General features: G+C 39.0%; 1 non-coding gene across 1 annotated transcript; it reads right to left on the bottom strand.

The window, feature by feature from the left end:
* Window positions 1-17,512: 17,512 nt before the first annotated feature.
* On the bottom strand, window positions 17,513-17,585 carry trnaf-gaa (transfer RNA phenylalanine (anticodon GAA)). Its single transcript has one exon. It is a non-coding gene; the product is annotated as a tRNA-Phe (tRNA).
* Window positions 17,586-20,454: the final 2,869 nt, after the last annotated feature.

A 20,454-nucleotide genomic window follows, 5' to 3' on the forward strand; every position in this document is an offset into this window, starting at 1 on the left:
GGCCAGTGGGGAGGAAGGACGGGTGAAGTCAGCTTTTTGTCCTTGTGAGGTCAGTGACTTTAGACGTGCAGAAAGCTAATATAGAAGTGGTGAGTGATTACAGAAGTAAAACAGGTGAAAGACATGGAGAGACTGGCAGAGAGTATGAAGCGCAAATTAATCTAAAGTATGATAAGCCCTACTGCTATAATGGTTTGTCCTACAAACTAACTTTAACCTCTCATGTATGAAGTGCGTGTCCCAAATGCTACACCAATAAATATGAGCCAAGTCCTGGATGTATCTTTAAACTGGGATCTGAAAGAAGGAACGAAGCCAAATGAGGTGACATGAGATTGAATTTTACCTGTGAGGATTTACATGAAGGCCAACAGGAAATAAGTATCTGCATGCACAGAACCCAGAACCCAGAGGAGTCCACACATAGAAATCACATGCCAATAGAGGAGAAACACTGCGCTTCACGAACCCACTGGGACACGGAGCAGCACGACATACCGTCGCTGTCCCCGTCCCTGGCATGCCTGCAGTGGAAAAAGGCTGATCTTACCTACGTGGATGTTTGCGGGGTCATTTCCAGACCGATCATCTCAAGTCACATCAAGCCAGATAAACCTGCTAACCAAATCCCCATGGGTCACTAAACACCTAATCCTCCCTTCACTAAAAATACCACCTGCTGTTGACAATTCAGGCCGAGGAGAGGCTATTTATAAGGAAAGCCAGCAACATGCCAAATGTACCAGACAAATAAACACGGGGATTACACGGGGAAGGAAACAATCCTCTGGCAACGGGGTGCAGACACCGAGGTACTATGGCGGTATCTGGTGGTCATGTGTCGGCAACATGTCTTTGTCGCATATGCAAAGACATTTTAGTGTTACAATGTGGGGGTTTCTATTCACTTGCCTTTTGTATTGATAAATGAAGAAAAAAAATCTTTTGTGCCTGATAATGAAGCAATAAAAGCAAAGTATAAAAGATTAAAAAATAGAGGGAAGATGAGCAGACTGAAATGAGTACAAGTATCTTCACTGAGATTGAAGTACAAAAAATATATCTTTTGTATGTGACAGAGTAACACAGTCAAATTTATTGTAAGGTAACAGGAAGTTTTTTTGTTTTTTTTTACCATTAACACAAGGCCAAAGTGTGTTTTTACCTAAGCTGTTTTCCACTCCTAATAGTTCCGTAGACAAAACAGCAACATTTGTTACATTTTCACTCTGCATGGTGTGCAGCGCCACCCCTCACCTATGAAGGCGCTGCACCAAGAACCACTAATGGAGACAACACAAAAACTTCTGAAAAAGACACTGAGCGCAACTTTCTTCTTTAGAAAATGTAAACAATAATGGAGTAGCATCACATTTTTAGCAATTGTAGGATTTATATTTGGCGAAAAAACCACAAGACATTTCTCTCACTGGCGCTTGACACACATGCTTGTTTGGGTTGCGTCTACCCACAATGCCCTGCACAATGTCCTGCTCAGGTCCGCTTGGCATCCACGTATGTGTTCGAACTGCACCAGAGTTAACCGAAGAGAGATTTAGGCTTTTAAATGGACCAGAGTTTACTGTTTTGGACAGCAGAGTTTGATGACGCATTCACACCTCCCCATGCAAACCGGACTTTCCAGTCAAACAAACTGGATTTTGATTACAGCAGACCAAACTGGACTGGTGTGAACGCAGCCTTAACTACAGCTGAAATTAGAGGAACATGTGTAATATTGCAAAAGGGGATTGATATTGCTATGTTTAATTTCGTTATGTCCGTGAGATCATGCATATACAGACCTAATATTTAGTTCTGTAGAAGCAGATCTAAATATTAGGGACAACAATAACATTTTATATATTTTCGTTCTTGCTAATGAAGGCAACGTTTACAGCTTCATGACTTTCCTTGGGCCCCAAAATGGCTCCTGTTGGTTTAAAGAACATTTATATAAGATGTGGATATGTTCAAAGAGGAGTGTCAATGGAAGACATGTGCTTTATATCGCCTCTCTGTTTTTCTCCCAGTATGCAACAGCAGCCAGAACTGATGATTGGACGGCGAGTTGTGGACCGTAAAGTCTTTACAGCTAAAGATTTGCTTTTAAAGCTGTAAAGCCCTACAACTGTGGAGGAAATGGGGATGGAGATGTCATGTGTCCAGGATTTATCCGTTGGCACTTTTTTTTTTTTTTTGCAGTCACACACACACACTCAGAAAAGAGCACAGCATCATTAATCAGAGCCCATGTTGGCTGCAGACCAGAAACAAGCTGCAGTTTATCAGCTTTGGTTTGGCACAGAATTACTTTTGGGAAAAGCTTGAAACCACAATGTTGAATATGAAAAACAAAAGCTAACAAACCAAAAAGTCCAGCAATGTTAGCTTTGCTACGAGACACTGAGCCCTGCTTCGCTGGGTTGTTTTTATGTTTCCAACACTCATACATGTCTTGACCGGACGGATTTTATGTTTATCTTGGCTGGGCCTCTAAGCTGCAGCTGGACGAGGTCAGAAGGGACTCACTATCCCATACTTTTTGGTTTCCTGGAACTTCAGCACAGTTGGAATAGGACGGTCTCTTCTTAATCCCTAAAATCACTTCAATGTCAGGGTGAAAGATACAATTCTGACTCCTAAAGGAAAGCATTATATTAATCAACAATTTGACACAAGAACAGAACAACAAATAACTGGTTATGAGGTAAAAACAAACACAAATAAAATGTGTTTTCCTTATTTCATAAAACAACAAGCTAACAAAATGAACATGTAAGTTGTTTTAAATCACTGCCCTTTGATTGGCTGGTCAGTGTGAATAAAGGAAGGCTCTCATTGGTCAAAAAGTGTCTCCTTTTGAGCCCCAGAGCATGACAGAGAAATTGGTGTCACACTGTAAACAAATGATACCTGTCGACACATGTGAAGGAGAAATATCAGACTGGTGCCTGGACCAATTCCTAACTGTACGGGCGTTAAGCACACGTTCTAGTATTTCTAAAGATAGGGCTCTTAGCATAGTTGTAAGCCAACAGCATTCAATGGTCTCTTGCTATCTATTAGCTTTACATGTGGTGGATGGGGCAGCGTTTGCTTTTTAAAGCCAACACTGAGGACAAAGTATGCAAAAATTGGCAGAGACCATTTGTGACACAGAAACCAAGGGCCAGGCATTAATGTATTTGAGTTTCAGATTGAAACATTAAGGGACAATACAGTAAGTAAACACTAGAATGAAGAATAAAAGAAAACATCACATTGTTGTTCTCGATGATGTTCCATGAACTCTGCAGTGACCCAGTAACAGAAAGTGTGGCTCCTTCCAGTTTACATTTTCTTTGCATTGCCTAAACAGGTGAACAAGTAAATGAACAACTACAGGCTTTATAAAGGCATCTTTACTCCAACTTTAGTTCAAGACTGGAATATTCTCTTAAGGGAAACTAGGAATACATAAAAATGTGAATGTAAGGGGAAAAAAACCACCAGGCTGCCCTAGCGTGTGCTTTTCCAGTGACAGTTTTACTGTAGAGTTTCATAAATATCAGTTCTAATACTATAGAGCTATTTTGGACTTGAGCACACAGCTTGTTTTTGTCAGAATAATATCCTTGATGTGTCCTGAGTGTGTCATCCTGCAGAGTGGCACGTGAGAGGGGCTGCGCGTCCTTTAGCAGGTTGGCACGTCTCTCCCACCAAATATAAACACACACACGCACACACCCTCTCCCACAGTCACACACTTTATTGCATACTTTAAAAAGCTTGGGACTCATAAACACAACAGCTTCCCATTAGTGGAACTCCACATCAAAGCCTTTAAGCAAACAATAAAACAGCAGTGTGCAGCCAAACATGAATTAGATGTTGCTTTCGCTGACCCAAAAAGGCCCGGGTCAACGCAGGGGGACAACTCAATGTCAAACCGTATTCATGTCTTTATAAGGACGTGATGGAGACCAACTCTCTCCTTTAAACAATTAAGTTTGAAAAGATATGAAGGAAAAAAAAAAAAAGAATAATAGAGTAGATAACGGCAAAAGAACAACAAGAAGCGAAGGAAGTCGGTGGTTGGAAAACATGTGCCCCCTGTTCCAAGTCAGACCGGGAACTGTGTAAATCCGTGGCTTGTAACATTATATCATTAAATTAGAAGTAACATGATCAATGCGGCAAAAAAAAAAAAAAAAATGGTTTCACCCAGGACACCCAATACCGTAAACCAACACAGCGTGCAGAAAGCCCCGTCTTAACCCTGGTGACCGATGCCCAGATGAATATTAATCACTGGAAAATAGCCCCACACGTGCAAAAAAAAAAAGAAAAAAGGTAATACAGTAAGGCAAGGCCTCAATGTGGAGTACAATTACAGCTAATTGAACACCTAGTTCTGACTTTCCTCAAGTTCACGGGGCCACTCTTTATAGGCAAAGCCACAAGAAAGCACATAAATAAAGACGGAAAAACTCTGAGACCACACAACTAAAGTGACAGCCAACAGAGTGCGGAGTGGTTTATTTCTGCTTAAAACACAGGCTGCAGTGAAAGTTATATGATCTGTAGCACAGGGCATAGAGAAACAAGAAACAAACTTTCTTTTCATGGTTTTTGATAGCAAATTGATTTCTGATTTGTCATATTTAATTATTAGTGATTACGTAGTGCATCTGATAATAGGGTGCATTTTCCTTAAAGGGGCAGCATCATGAAAAATCAACTTTTTTTGAGCTTTACATCATAACGTAACCATTCATCTGTACCAAGCACCTGGAGCGACCTAGCACTGCCTTCGAGACGCAAGCCGTCCTCAGAGCTGCTGTTTCAGGCTTCTGCCTCACAGAGCAGCCTTCCCTTCAGACTAGCCAGCAGCAATTAGCAAACATCTGGGGGGACTGCGCAATGCAAAACTGGTAAAAATGTTGTTAAAGGGTTAACAGAGGAGCAATGTTGGGACGACTTCCTGATGGCGGAGTATCAGAAAGAGCAGGAGCTTCTTAAAGAGACAGAGGCCCAATTTCAAGGCCTTAAATTACAAAGTCAAATTTATTTTAAGTCATATTTATATATGCAGCATTATAACATAGTTACTTGATTGTGCTACAAAATACGTGGAAAATACGTAATACTGCCTCTTTACTCGTTTTGCCTACATTTCTCCACAAAATGCGGAAAAGCTCCACCAATATGAAGATTTTTGCAAGTCACTGTTTGGTACCAGAATGTAACTTCTTATCTAAGTCTGAATGACCGAGAACGATACTCCACAGTGACTCTGCAGACCACTGGACACAAAACATCCCGAGAGTGTAGTAACACTCGTGTCACTGCGGCAACAAAGAACGGTTAAGCACACAACAACTTCCTTATTTTGTTTTGAAGACTATTTAAAAATCCACCTGAAATTTGCAGAACTGTAGACAAGAACAACAAAACTTGCCCCACGGGTTTATTGTTATCGTGCGTGAATGTTAAACTGAATGCTGATTCCACATTTCTGTTGAACTCAGTTTATATCTGTTGGTGACTAAACGTGCCTTGAAGGAGCAGAGCTTGTTTTTTTGGCAGCTGATAAATAGGCCTCAATTAAAAGGTGGTAGACATTTTCCCCCTGATCTGGAATTGGGAGGAAAAATGCTTCATGATGAACAATTGTGTAAACTGAAAAAATATAAATTGTTTTGAAATATCTCGAAGCAACCTACAGACAAGCCTAAATGAATAAATGGCGAAGAGGAACATGATCAGCATCAAATACTTTGTGTACTTCCACTTCTGTTGGATTCTATATTTACCAGCTTATTTTCCTCTGAAGCTTCCCGGGCTGCATGTGTGCAAAGCAACTTTTGTTTACCAGAATTGGTGCAGATGATCTTGAAATATGTACACTGGCCTACATGTTTAGTAATCCAAGTCAAATACTTCAAAATACAGCACAAAATACAGCAGAAACAGACCATTTTAAGAAATGAACAATCTTGCAAACTTTGTTTATGTTGAAGACTTCCTTTTTGTCCATATTTTATGGGTGAATACAGATGTTTACTGCTGTTATTCCACAGAACTCAAAACCTTAAATCACAAACAGACGAACGGACTGGAAAGCAAATCAACGGACAGATTCGAGACCAACACGTCTCCAAACTTCTAACTGTGGAGGAAAGCTGTAATGTACAGACGTATTGTATCACCTGGTGAGGTGGAGTGTATTTAATATTGTGTAAAAATTCACAATAAAAAAATAAAATTAACCAAAAAGAATTCAAACACAGATTTGTAAAAAAAAAAAAAAAAGAAAGTAAATACAAGTCAAAAGGAACAAATTTTTTCAAAAACCGGAGATTCAGAACAACAACAATTGAGAGACACATTTCAATTAGAGGTGAAACAATCTAAATCTCCTTTTGCATTTACAAGAAATTTGAAAATCGTTGTGAAGAAGCGGAAAGGCAGTGAATAAGCCGATGTTTTGTTGTGCATTTTTTGCTTATTTGTCATCTGTCTGCAATAGTCTTCTGAACTGAACAGCTAATTTTGTTTCATGTGAACAGATTTCATTCATTCATGATTCCTTCTAGTTGCAACATGAACGGTTCATATTTACTGTTGAGTGAGTGAAATAAAACAAAAAGACATCAATATGACATTTTAACATGCAATATGGCGGCTTACGTCGATCATCTTTAATGGTCATGATGCAAAGCTCTCTTTCTGTCTGATTCTCGGTGCATGTCAGCTTTAAAACCAGTTAGTCAGCAGAATATTTCTATAGAAAAGAACTGCTTGAACTACAGTACATCATAAACATGACAAATATTCAGACTCTGTCTGCTTTGGAAAGTCAGACAAACTCTCCCTGCAGGAGGATAACAGATGCTGGATGACTGCCAAAGAGAAAAAAACAGGAAGTATTTTTTTTTTAATCGATATAATCGGAAATAATACTCCGATTGTATGCTTTCCCAATGTTGTGCAGCAAAACTCCTGCTGATTTAGTGAATGATCTATAGGAGGTCTAGGATCAACATGAGTAGGAATGTCTGCTGCTGTAAAGCGGTGTCTGGTGCACTGCCAGCGCTATTTGTTTTTTTCTTCTTTTTGCCAGATAGACGACTGCAGTGCAGTAGTCGTGAGCACGTGAGGAAGAGCGCACATGTTGGGGGATTACAGAGAAAGTCCCCTAGGACTCTTCCCCCCCTTGAGTATGCACCCTGTGCTGCACTAATGCAGCGGATTTTTTTCCTCCCCATGAATTTGTCAAGTGAACATCCAGCCTTCAGTAAAAGCATTTATGCATCAGAACAAGCATTTCATGTCTTCTTAATCTGACACACTACAGACAACGCTTGGTACACAATAACTATGATTTGAGACAAAGACAAAGACAAAAATGTTCTTTGGGATACTGTATGATCTGCTGAACCCAATGTAATCTCCAAACTGCCAATGGACAACATTTTAATTCTCCTCCTGTCCCCCGGTCCTAATCCGTCCAAAGACAGAGCTGTGTACCTGCATAACGAGTGTTTGCTGATAGATCAGGAGGGTCATGCAGAGGTTTTAGAGACACACCTGAAGCTCAAAGAGAGAAGGAAGGATATGGAGCTAAACTAGGACCATAAAGTTTGCAGAAAACGTCTCTTAGTCAAATCATCTGTTTGGATGTATGTGTTCATACTTGTAATAAATAATTTTGTACTCATGTACGTTGTTTATCAGTTTTTGTTTCTCTTTTCACTATAAAGATGACTAAAGAAACAAATCTTCAAATCTTACTTTTCAAAAAACAAGTTAAATCTATTTTATTTTCTGAAGACTGTATTACAGTGAGAGTATTTACCAAAAAAGAGAACGATAGTGCAAAGCTTTTTTCTGTTTTCCCTTCAGCAGCATTCAGTCACAACATGATGTAATGTCAGAGTTAAAATTGGAAAGTTAGTTTTCCAGCTATAGAGGGTCAATAGCAGAAACAGGTAGGAGCCTTTTCCTTAATAAAAAGGCAAAGTCTAATATGTGCACATGTCTTAAGAGATTAGTGTCATTTCTGGGATTCAGTTTTCTCTCTCACTTTCAGGATTAAAATTTCAAAATCAAAAACGCAGCATCATGTGTATTGCCGCAGTAAAACTCAGTTGGTCTCCTTGTAAAATCTTCGCTGAATAGAGAGCGTCCAAACATAAACAGGATAATTATGAGCTTCATTACACAGTAATTGTCATATCCTTTGTTGTTGGACTTTCAGTTTTGTCTATGTTCAGGTTTTGGGGTCTATGAGACAAACTCATTGCAACCAACCGAGTTTAAGAAATCAAAAAAATACATTTTGTTCATCTGATGTGATCTTCCTGTGTCATTTCGCCCATTTTAAGGTAGAGTAAAAGTGAGTGTCCTAATTTCTTTCTTATCAGAAATGTCCTCTTTTTAAAATTACATGTTTCAGATGAACTCAAAATTTCTTTTCTTCAGCTTTACTGCTTATTCATAGCTGAATTTCCCACTACTGTGAAATATCTTAAAACATAAACGGTGCTGCATAGGGTGTCCTTATTTTCCCACATGCCTGTGTACTGGAGCAGGTATGTATATTTTTGACCCTGTGCAGATTTGACAAATTCATCAAAACATATTTACAGATGTTGACCAACTTCTTGCTTTCCAAACTGGTTGAAGTTACTGTGTCAAACTCACCACTAAAAGCCTAAAATCACAATTAAAACGACACTCAGGCCAATAACAGGTGGATATAAACGTCTCAAAGATCTGGACTGAAACAAAAAAAATATTCTCCCTTCTATTTCAGTAACATTGTGGTGTCTGCATTAATACAGTACATTAGTGTATATGCCATGACAGAGCTGCCAAACTGCATTTCCCTCAGTATTAAACCCCTCAGCTGCCCTCTCAGTGAGTCAGTGACCAATTTAAAGGAAACCTTCTTTGGCTTTTGTCTCCTGCAGTCGGAGCACAGCGTGTTCCTTTAAGCGTAGTGCACACGTACACAAAACTGTCTGATACAAAGAGTGAAAGCCGTACGGATAATCAGACAGTCAGGCACGCACAGAGACTCAGGAAGCCGTCGGAAACAACGATTTCAGTGTAAGAGAGCTCTGATTGTCAGGATAATGATGAAAAAGTACCAGTTTTCTTTGCACTCAGATGATGTGCGTGAATTGAAAAAGCACATAACTAGTAAAAATGCATTATTGAGCTTTTGACTCAATATCAAAAGGGAGACCGCCACTCTTAGTGGGGGGTCAAAATGGGTATCAACAGTAGTGGGACGAAGAGGTGCCAGCCCACAATAGCTGGCACTGCCAAAATCTGCTCCAAGAGTCCAGTGATGATGAGAGCAGAGCTATGTATATGCTCAGTAATCCTCCAAACAAAAGGACTCTTTATGAGAAAGTATGCTATGAGGAATGTAGTCGGCACAGGTGTAAAATGACTCAACAGCCAACCAGAGCAGGTCATTTCCTCACACCTTGGAGCTCCGTCAATGACAAATACCACGGCCTGATTAGCTTTTCATCTGGTTTCCCAAAACCAACCTGACGAAGGCCTTTAAAGGACTACACTTCACTTTTTACGCCTCTCAAATGAGTGACTAAGCAGAAAGAATAAGCCGGTGAAAAGATTATGATGTACAATCTCAGGATTAGAATCTGTCACACGTTCCATGACTGAGAGATGGTGACGGGTTGGTAAGTCCCAGACGAGAAGGGCAACGATAGCTCTGCTGGCACTGGGTAAGCGCCTGAATCATTCAGGAAGGTCAAACAGGTCCCGTCGGCTCCAGGACTACATCATTATTTGATACTTGGGGCTGAGACTTCAGCATGGTGCAACTTTCTCTCTGCAGCACAAACCTTTTATGGCGTAGTGTTACAATAGAAAGTGAGGACATCCGCACAAGCGCAGCAGGAACAGCTGCGCTGCATGATCTATCTGTCTGATGATCTGACAATTATGTTGCTCGGCAAAGTCCGATCCAGATAATAACACTCAATACCATCCGAGCTGAATTTGCCTGATGTGGTTCTGCCATGCCGCCTTCATTCAGATGAAATGTGGCCAACGGTGACAAACAGGTTCTGACAGGAGCTGCATTCCCATTGAATTTTGCATCACACAGGTCACCTGGTCAACAACTGGATGTTACTCCTGGTGGAAAATATCAAGGAGACAACAGGAAGTGGGAGAGGGATGATGGTGTGGCGTGTTTTTTTTTAAATGTACTTATTGCATGAACAAACTTATACATGTGTCAGAGATGGCAAATAACTAGTCAGTTTTTGGTCATGCTCCGAAAATTTCCAAAAATTAAACTCTTTTCACGTTCTGATACCCGAAATAACTGTGCACATCTATTTTGAGAGAAAGACAATGAGTTCTAAGAAATCCAAATTTATAAAACCTTCACAAGGTTTGCCAAATGAGCCAAGTTACCAAAGACATTCATCTTCTGCGAAAGTTTAACATTATTATTATCCCATAGGTCATAACTGCAACCAGAGAAATTAAAGGTCTGTTGCTCTTTAGTGAACTCTCCCGTTCCTGTAGCCTTCAGAGAACTATTGGACCAAAAACGGCCTCATAGGTCAGAGCTGGATATGCTTGTGGGGAAACTGTTGAAGGAGGATCCCAATATTTTGCTACAGTCACTGAAACCGATGATGAACGTAGTTCCTGGAAACTCACTTCATGTTCCCCCAGCACAAGGGGAACATGAAGTTACAGCTTTTGGAAATTGGCTTCTTTGGCAATTGTTTTCTAATTAGTCAACGTAAATGTAGCATTAGTCACGTCAGTGATTTTCCTTTAAAAGAGACCTTTAAACTTACAAGAGTGTAGGCCGTAGTTTATACATGTAAATTAATTAAATATGATCTAAACAGGCAATATAAAACACCAACTTACTTTTGAGAGATACAGGGGTCTAATAAAAGCATTTCATAAAGTTGTTCAATCTAATAGAAACGCTGCCCATCTGCCCACATAGAGCCCAAACGTCACCACCAATGTAAAATTCCTATGCCACGTGTTTCCAGCTGGGTGAAATGTAATATTAAAGCTATGCCTGATCAACACCTGTCAGAGTGCACATGCACGCCGGGGGGAGAAGAAAATGAGACATGTATGGGGAATATGTCAGGCTAAAATGCGTCTTCAGTCAGAGGACAGCTTGTCATCGCCGATACGACCACCTGACAAATTTCCACAGACAGCGACGCAATCACAGCACGAATGGTCCACGCATACCAGTCAGAGGCCCGCCACACATGGGGGAATCCCTTTGATCTAACTTAACGCTATACATAGACCAACCAGATCAAGGGACATCCCAAAAGCTTTTAGCATAACGAACTTGTTAACTGAACGATAAATGATGAGTTATGTACTCAGTAGAAGAAAACAGACTTAGCAGAAACACGGTTTTATGAGGAAATCTGAAACTACAGGATGACATCAACTGAGGTAATCTTGTAAAAATTAAAAACATTGCAGCCCTGTCCAATTAATTGCATCCAAGTCATATTATTTTAAATAGGAAATTAAATATCTGAGTTTTAGTTCACTCTGTAGAACTAAAACTGACCTAGTTCACACCTTCGTTTGTACAATCAGCGTTTAAAAATGTAGATTTAAAGACGAAAATAAGCAAATAATTAGAAAACACTGGGTAAAGGTCATAAAAAATATTATATATTGAAGATATTCTGCCTTCTTTTTGTTAAAGGAAGTAAAACACGAGCAGTTTGTAATATTCATTTGCTTTTTTAACTTGACCAGCAGAGTGATTGTTCATGTTTTATTTATTTTACCCTTTGCCAGATTGTTCAAAATGGCTCCATACTCCATTCTCCATAAAGAATCTCCAAAACCTTAAAGGTTTTCTGGCTGCATGTTTTTTTTTTAAAAAAAGACAAAACTGCAAAAAAGGATCTTTACTTCTTTGTCTTGCTGCTTGGTGCTCTCCTTGTTTTAAAGTTAACAATCTCCAATTTTATATATCTCTATTAAAAGAAATGGTCTTGTTGTCATAGCAACCGCTTATAATGCAGGAAGGGACATTTATAAGTGATAATGTTTGTATATCAGACTGGCAGTCTTTTATGAATTAGGTTCTGATTAAAGCTGTGGAACATTCCTAAAGCCATTTTCACTTCAACAATAAAAATCTTTTTAAACTTAAAGGTATGGGTCAAAACATTGGGTAGTTGTGCCTTAAACAGTATTAAGTCATGAAAACAATTGATCAGCCCCTTTCTTCGTTTCAGCTTATCAAAACTTGAAAACTCATCCTAGCCTTCCAACTATTATCCTAGCCTAGACATTGTTTCCTAAGCCTTCACTGCTCTGTCTGGTCTTTGTCCCCTATTTCTTTCACTGAAGTGGATTCCTCCCTCCTGAAGAATTTCAACCAAGACAGAAGAAGTTGTGAAAGATGACGTCGACATTCTGCGCTGTTTTAGAATTAAATGGTGGCGGAGAAATTGAAGGAAGCGTTGGTGTTGGTCACGCTTCCAAATACTGAACTAACATTAACAGCCATCTAGTCCGCCTTGGCACTTCTCTCTTTGGAGGGGAGGATAGTTGTTTACAGCGCAGGCAACTTCCAGTAAGTTCCGGTCGAACTGGCGCACCACCTACGTCACGGCCAAACGTTCTTATTGTTATGGTCCCACCACTACAATTTAGTTGACCTTAATATTCCCTGTGTTTTATTTTGGTCATTATTGTTTCACTTAGCGTTGATATGTGTGTGATAGGCGTGTGTAAAGAAATGCAGAACAAATCGTATCGGTTCACGCAGCATTTAACAGCCAAATATGATTCCAAATTTAGGGGACGGGTGGCAACCCCATTCCCTCATGCTAACATTAGCCTTGTATCTAAAATACGAGACATTTTACATAGTTTCATATGTATTAGCTATATTTGTCGTACTGAATGGATTAAGTCACTGTAAATTAGCATGCTGGTGCCACATGTTACCGTCAGCATTCAAGCCAACCTTAGCATTTTGGATCATTTTAATTTATACACTATTAACAAACCGAATGATGTCAGTAGCATGTGTGATGTCACCAGCATGTTTACTTACGTTGACTTAATCCATTCAATATGGTAAATATTGCTAATAAATATGAAATTAAGTAAAATGCTTATTTTAGGTACAAGGGATGGCTTTCAATAACATATTGAGTCACTAGCATGTTTATACTACTTGCATCACTTAAGCTAGGCTTAGAATTTTGCATAATTTCAATTTATACACTAATGTTAGCATACTGAATGGAGTAATTTTGTGTTAGTTAACATGCTGGCGATAACCCACGTCCTACTGGTAGTATCTACAGGCTGATGGCACCATTACCATTGAGGCACCATTACTCAGCTGCTATTTTGAATGAAGTGCGTTGTTATCTCTTTGACGGATGGTGAGGAAACCACAGATGCACCACCCATGTGAGAAATAAAAACATGCACCTGCCACTTCCTGGCAGTGATACACACAGGACAGGATGGCAGCATGCTAGAAAAACAATACTTTTATTGCACACTGTCCCCGCACCGCTAACACACGGTGACTGTAACATCCCCAGCCACCAGCCGTTAAGCCTTGTGACCTATGTGAGCCAACGCCAAGGATGTGAAATGTAGAAGCACATCAACTGATTGATGAGATGCATTTACGATGTTAGACTGTTGAGGTTTGGAAACAGTGAAGGCTGGATGACTGCAGCTGGTAGTGTCACTCTCTGAGGGATAAGTCAGCCATCTTAATATGGCTTTAAACTTGCAAGGGGAGGAAGTGAAAGATGTTGATTCCTTTTTTGCAGCTCTGACCTGCTTATGAACTCCAAGTAAATTGATTCTGGATTAGAATCAGAGAACAGAGGAATCTAGAGTTCGCTCTCTCAAAAAATCAGGTAGTCAGCATTGATCTTGTAGTTAATTGGAGTGATTATTGGTAAACCATGTTTATCATTCCCCCTCCCCGCCCAGAATCTTACCAAAGAATAAGAAGTCAGATGGCTGAATCATGTTCATTTTTTAAAATTACATAAGCTTCCAAAGCCCAACAGGCACCATGGTTGCATTGTTCGTGGGAGAACAACAGCAAAAATCGCGAGTAAACTTCTGAATTGCCGCTTTGATATGGTGACGTAGATCAGCACCCAGGCATTTGCAAAGGTCAGCACAGTGCAGAGAAAGAACAGCAACAATAGAGACAACAACACCACAGATTAACACAGAGAAGCAAGTCACCATGATGTCCTTGAACCTCGTTCAAGAAACATGGAGTGGGTTTGTTACTTTCTAAGCAGTCAGTCTGGGGAGACAAAGCCGGCTTTTTGTCGCAAAGGACAAAAGCGAGGTCAAGCTCCGTTCCCTTGGACAACCTTTCTTTGTCACTTCGTGGTGGGTTATATAACAAGAGCTCCGTAACAAGACTTGTTAACACAAATGTACTGGTATATTTTATTTCTGTTTTACAAAGGCATTTCCTTGGATTTTGTTTCCATCTTCTTCATCGTGTTGTCTGTGGCTTTTACGACAAAGAGGATCTTGTAGTCACGTTAATTTCCACTGTGAGAACATTGTTTGTCACTGAATTCATCAACTGAATGTAGTTCCTGGAAACGATAAAGGCAGATATTCCTTTGGTGACGAGGAAGAATGCAAGAAATTTCTGCTCGTCACATTCATCACCTACTATGGTATCATCATTTGAATATGATTAAGATGAAATGTTTTCTCAAAACTCCTCTAAGAAACCTGCAATTGTATTTTTAAAGCAGTTGTCTCTTTTGGATATGTTCACCTGCTGTAGTATTACATCACCATTTTTTATATTTCTGTGTGTTTTTTATTCTCAATAAAATTCAAATCAGTTTATTTATGTAGCACAAATTGAATATCATCATCAATATCATCATCTCAACCTTACAGAGAGGTTATTTCAGTCCAATGCACATATTTTAATTTATTCTAACACTGAATGAAGTTTTTTTATTACAAAAGTTTTCTAAGGGAACCAAACAGATTGCATGAAGTCGTTAACCTGCAGCATTCACCTGAACTGGATGAGCGTCAGTAGACAATCATTAGTGTTGTGTTGTTGACTTTACACACTGTTGAACCAAAGATTATTGTAAGTCTTTTGTGAAAATTGGAAGGAGGGAACATAAATGATGTATTTTGTTGTGGAAAACACACATTTTTGTACTTTGTATAGAGAAAAGTTGCATCTTTCACAAACACACAACATAAATTATAGTTGTTTTACATTTTAACAGCGTAAAAACAACACTTCACATCTGCGATTTTTAATTTTTTTTAATCTAGAGAAATTAGAAACTAATAGCTATTTTTTCATTAGGATAAAATGAAATTGTTCTATGTGCAACAAACAAAAACTATTTGTAAAACTTACTGGAATGAAATGTGAAATAACCGCATTATTAGGAAAATCAATCAGAAAAAGGTGTTAAGTTTACTTAATTCAAATTTGTACAAAACAGAAACAGCAGAACGGAGGTAGGATGTACTTCTGAATGTGAAGTAAAAGTTAATAAGCAGGAGAGCGAGAACATTCAGCCGTTTACAGAATCCTCACAGGGAAAACTGACTTCCAGGAAGGCCTGGAGACGTGAAGTGAACAACCTGAGGTCGACTCGATTTGCAGGAAGACACAGCCTTCGAGTGTGCTTGCTCACTGTGTCGACGTTAGCGCTGCTCCAGTTACATAAGCCCTGAAACCAAATTAACCAGAGCGTCTGTGTGAGCTTCTTGGAAGTGGAGCGACGCTCAACAGGGTTTTGATTAATTGGAGCAATAACATCCCCTCTCCGTGCGCCCGTGCATCCGTCCGGCTTTATGGACCACCCGCCACTCGCAGGGTTCTCTTTGACCACCAAGACAGACTTGCTTTAGAGCTTGACCGACATCTACATGGATTCTTTGAAACCTTCCAAGACCAAGGAGAACAAAGCTGCCAGGAAACAGAGCTAAACACAGCAAGCAGGGCAAAGAAAAAAAAAAAAAAAAGAGGGGAGGAGGCGGGGAAGTGTTGTGTAACACTCTGAGCAGGATATTTCATGACGGTAAATTAGATTGCAACTAAGAAGAAATGGTGTTTATGGGTCTACAACTGAGTTTTTATGTGTCTTTTTCAGCATCTTCATCACCCTCAGAAACAAACCCTGATGGGCTAAACTTGGTTTAAAATGTTTCTTTCTAATCATCTGCCATCTGATCAGCTTGTCCGCAGTTCATGAAACTGAACAACAAAACATGTCTTAAATATTTTGAATATTTTCACTTGTCATTTCTGATGGACCGATTCATGAAAACAAAATCCCTGCATGCAGAAGACAGCTGCACGCAAGACATACTTTTGCACCCCTTGAATATTTGCACAAATATCACACTACATCAATCAATTCAATATTTTTTGTGTCTTTTCTCATTTGAGAGAACAATAGTGCACAGAGATGGAGTAGACAAATTCAACTTTCAAGTCTTGACAGATTCTCAATTTGATTAAGTGTGGACTTTGCATAGGCCATTACAACGCATAATCAATCCCATAGTAGCTCTTGTATGTTTAAGGGTGTTGTCCTGCTGGATGGAGAAGTTCTGTCCCAGGGTCAAATCTGTTGCTCTTTCTTTTCGGTCAAAGTTTGAATATTCCAGCAAAAAATGGAGCTAGCAGTCACTAGTTGTGCAAGCTCTATGCACTTTTTTGATGTCTTCTTTGCTTCATGTTGTCTGTGTTTTTTCCATTATTCTTTGATAGCAAACTTATTTCAGACATAGTAGGTGTGTGTTAATATTTGTCATTACATGAAGTTTTCTATCTGAAACCCAGTTTAACAAACCAACACTCGTGACTGCACCTTCTATTTGTATTTTTTTTTTTAATTTATAAATTTTTGCATGTAAAATTTTGCTGAATGGTTGAGAACTTTGCACCGTTTCCATCCCTTACTGTGAATTCCCTGTGATTTAACACACTTTCTCTCTGTTCATTATCTATGCACTGCTGATTAGCACATCCCCACAGAGAGAGCCATTCGGTCATCCATTCAGGTTTCAATGGCAATGACGCAAATCTCTGACCTGTTTGGTGGGCAGTGGCCCAGGCATGTTCTTTTGGACTGAGGCCCTGCTGCCTCAACACACCAACAGCTTGGCACTCACATGAGCCAGAACAGCTGAGAAACAGTCTGAACCTCCAATGTGCCAGGAGAGCTCGAACAAACATCCCGCGGTCTGTCTGAGATACACCCTGCACAATGTTTCCTAATCATGTAACAGCATTTGGTTTATGTTCCAGTGTTGTGCTCTAATTTCCCAGTGAGAGCAATCAGTACAGAAATATAGTCAGCAACGTCAAGTGATGGCTACAAAAATATTTTCCCAAAGACCATGACTTTACAGTTCTAAATGTATACCTACATAAGTAAACTCATACAAAAAGGATTTGGATTGCAATCACTGCCGAAACCCGGGATCGAACCAGGGACCTTTAGATCTTCAGTCTAACGCTCTCCCAACTGAGCTATTTCGGCACCTGATGACGTTACAGGTGGAGTCATATACAACGTAAAAAGTGCAGCTATGCAACTGTAGTCTGTGTTTTTGTGTTGTCTTTCTATGATTGAGAAGGACGAAGGAAAATCTGGTATTTTAGTAGTAAAAAAAACCCAAAGAAAACCTATGTACTGTTCTGTATATTTAAGAACATATTCGCACACTCTGATAAACATTACATTTTCCAGAAATTACAATTGCTTTAGATAAGTATTTTATTATAACAGGAAGGAATGTGAATGTTTTAATGTAGAATTTAAGATAGGAGCTGTAGCTTTTTTTACGTGTTCGGTTAGATGCAATAAACGTGTCTGCAATGTGTCAAAGTCCCCACCAGAGGGCGATCAAACATAAAACTTTGGTTCGCTAATATATTGAAATAACTTTTCAACTATAATTTTATTATAACTAATGAGTTGTGTTTATGATTTTCACAAATTAAACTGCCTGTAATACAATGGAATATTATGGATCATGCTATGTATCAGTGACGTATGTCTTTGGGGCAGGAAATAGGTATGGAACTAACCTAATGACGTCATTCTAAGGTACATGAGTAAGATCTGAATGTTGGATCATTGCCTTTTAGCTTCTTGGGACTAGCCCTTCCTTGAATCTGTTCCCCCTGTTCTGATGTTCCTAATAAATATCTGGTGAGGATTAAAGACAAGAATTTTCTGTGTTAATCAGAAAAAAACACTAAAACAACGCTATATTTGTTGTTTTACTTTAGTTGAAAGTAGCTTGAAAAGTCAGTTTATGGGTGTGACGATAATTAGCCCAGCTCTTCACTAGTTTTCAGGAAACATGGCCCTGCAGAGGCAAACTTGGAACTCAAAAACTGGATTTTCCCTTGGTTCTGGGAATGCTTTTGGAATCTCATAGATTCTGAGCACGCTCAGTTTTCCCCTCTGGACCTGTGACTCGGCAACTCAATTAAGGTTCATGGAAGAGAGCAAGACTTTAACTAGATAGAAAATTAGGTTTGGGATTTGAAACAATGAATGCATTTTACAAATATACATTCATACAATTAGTTGAGTTTTAACCTACATACTAGTGTGAATGCTACTGGTGTGTTAGAAAAGTGTTTTGTGAAGGCAGAATATCATTTACCTAATCTTTACATTTGAATGAGTTTGTAAACAAAATCCGTTAAAAGCAGATCTGAGGAAAATGACTGGTGACTGGAATTGGCCAATTTTCAACTTGATAAGTCCTGCTGGCAACCGTGTAATTGGAAACTCAGGAATCCAATCTCTTGGCAATCAGGAAACACATCATACCTAAGAAGGCTGCAATGACAACACTTTTCAGTGACTCAAGGTTAACCTTTTCCATTACCTTTGACGTCAGTGAAAGTAAGTCTGAGGAGTCTAACCTTACACCGCTGTAAGAAGCTATTATAAAGGAAACTGTATTTACTACAGTTTGAGATGTCTGCAGCTCATTCAGGTTCCAACTGAGCAAGAGAGATCAACGATTTCAACAGATAACAGGATGGCTGCTTGTATTTCTATATAGCAACAGTTCTGTTTTATCCAAATTCTCTGGGTAATAGACACAGAGATGTGATGTTAGTTGTGCTGATATTTGAAAGGAAGTTTAAAACAGGAACTTCGCAATCATTTTGCCTTTGTTTTTAAATATTGATAAAAACCCTGCCTTCTGCTTCATCGCACAGGCACTGTGATGTTAACTTCTGCATAGTTGCAGCTAATTCTTTTTAGTGCTGTTCTTCTACTCTTGTTTGTCATATAGTTATTTAAGAGAAACTGGAACAGGCCAAAATTTGCATCAGCAGAGTAAAGCTTTACAAAAAAACAGAGTTCTGAAATTGGCTACAGAATCCTGATCGTTGCATTTAATAGGAATCATCAAATTAGGAAACCAGAGCTTTGACACAAAGCTGAATGTTCTGGTTCTGAAAAACAATCCTGAAAGCAGTTAATATTTGTGTTGTGTTTCCAAATTAGCTAGTGGAAGGAAAAAATATTAGCTCACTCATGGTGAAAATGCGAAGAAGTCATGAAGCAGAAAATTACAAGCTTCATTTCTTTGCACCTCCCCTGGTTTTTAACACAGTTGGATTTCTGTGAGTCAGGAGCTTCTCTAATAAAAATCAGCATTCTGCATTGATCAGGCTTTGCAGGCAAGTTGAGAAAATTACTTTTTGTTCTCTCAATGCATGGCTTGTAGGATCTGAGTGAAAAACGAAAGGGAGTAAAGGTGAAACATTCGTTTATTCCTCACCGTGAATCACTTTGAGTTTATGTTTAACGACCGGGTTTGGCTTTTGAAAATATTCACTCAATTTGTAGTTTTCTAACATTTATTTCTTCTTCTGTTACCTCATTGTTTTCAATTTACAAGACAGATTTCTATGAAGATTATGTCTTGATGATATGTGGAGGAACCTCTGGGTCTGCATGTTACCTGTCTGTTTTTTCTGTTGTAACTGTTTGGTATTACTCCAACAAAAACCACTGCAAACAACTCACCTTATGTTTTTTGTTTTTTTGTTTTTGTTAGGATGGCCAAATTTCTATTTGTAACTCTAAAATGTAATAAAGTAAGTCTGACTGAGAGCAGGGAATTGAGTTGATAAATTATTTTCACTGTTCCCTAATAATCTCTTCACAGTTAAATTTCCACTCAGGCACTAATTATTTTTCTGTTTAATTTTGTGTGCAACAATGACCCATAACTGCATGAACCTCTCTGTGTGTTAATTAAAAATTCAATGGGGCATCTATCACGGAAATTGTATTATTTCAGTTTATGAGGTTTAGACTTGATTTATTATTAGCATTAATTTATCAAGCTAAATTATCAAGTTGTATATAT

This window comes from Poecilia reticulata, linkage group LG5 (assembly GCF_000633615.1).
Source record: "Poecilia reticulata strain Guanapo linkage group LG5, Guppy_female_1.0+MT, whole genome shotgun sequence".
NCBI lineage: Eukaryota > Metazoa > Chordata > Actinopteri > Cyprinodontiformes > Poeciliidae > Poecilia > Poecilia reticulata.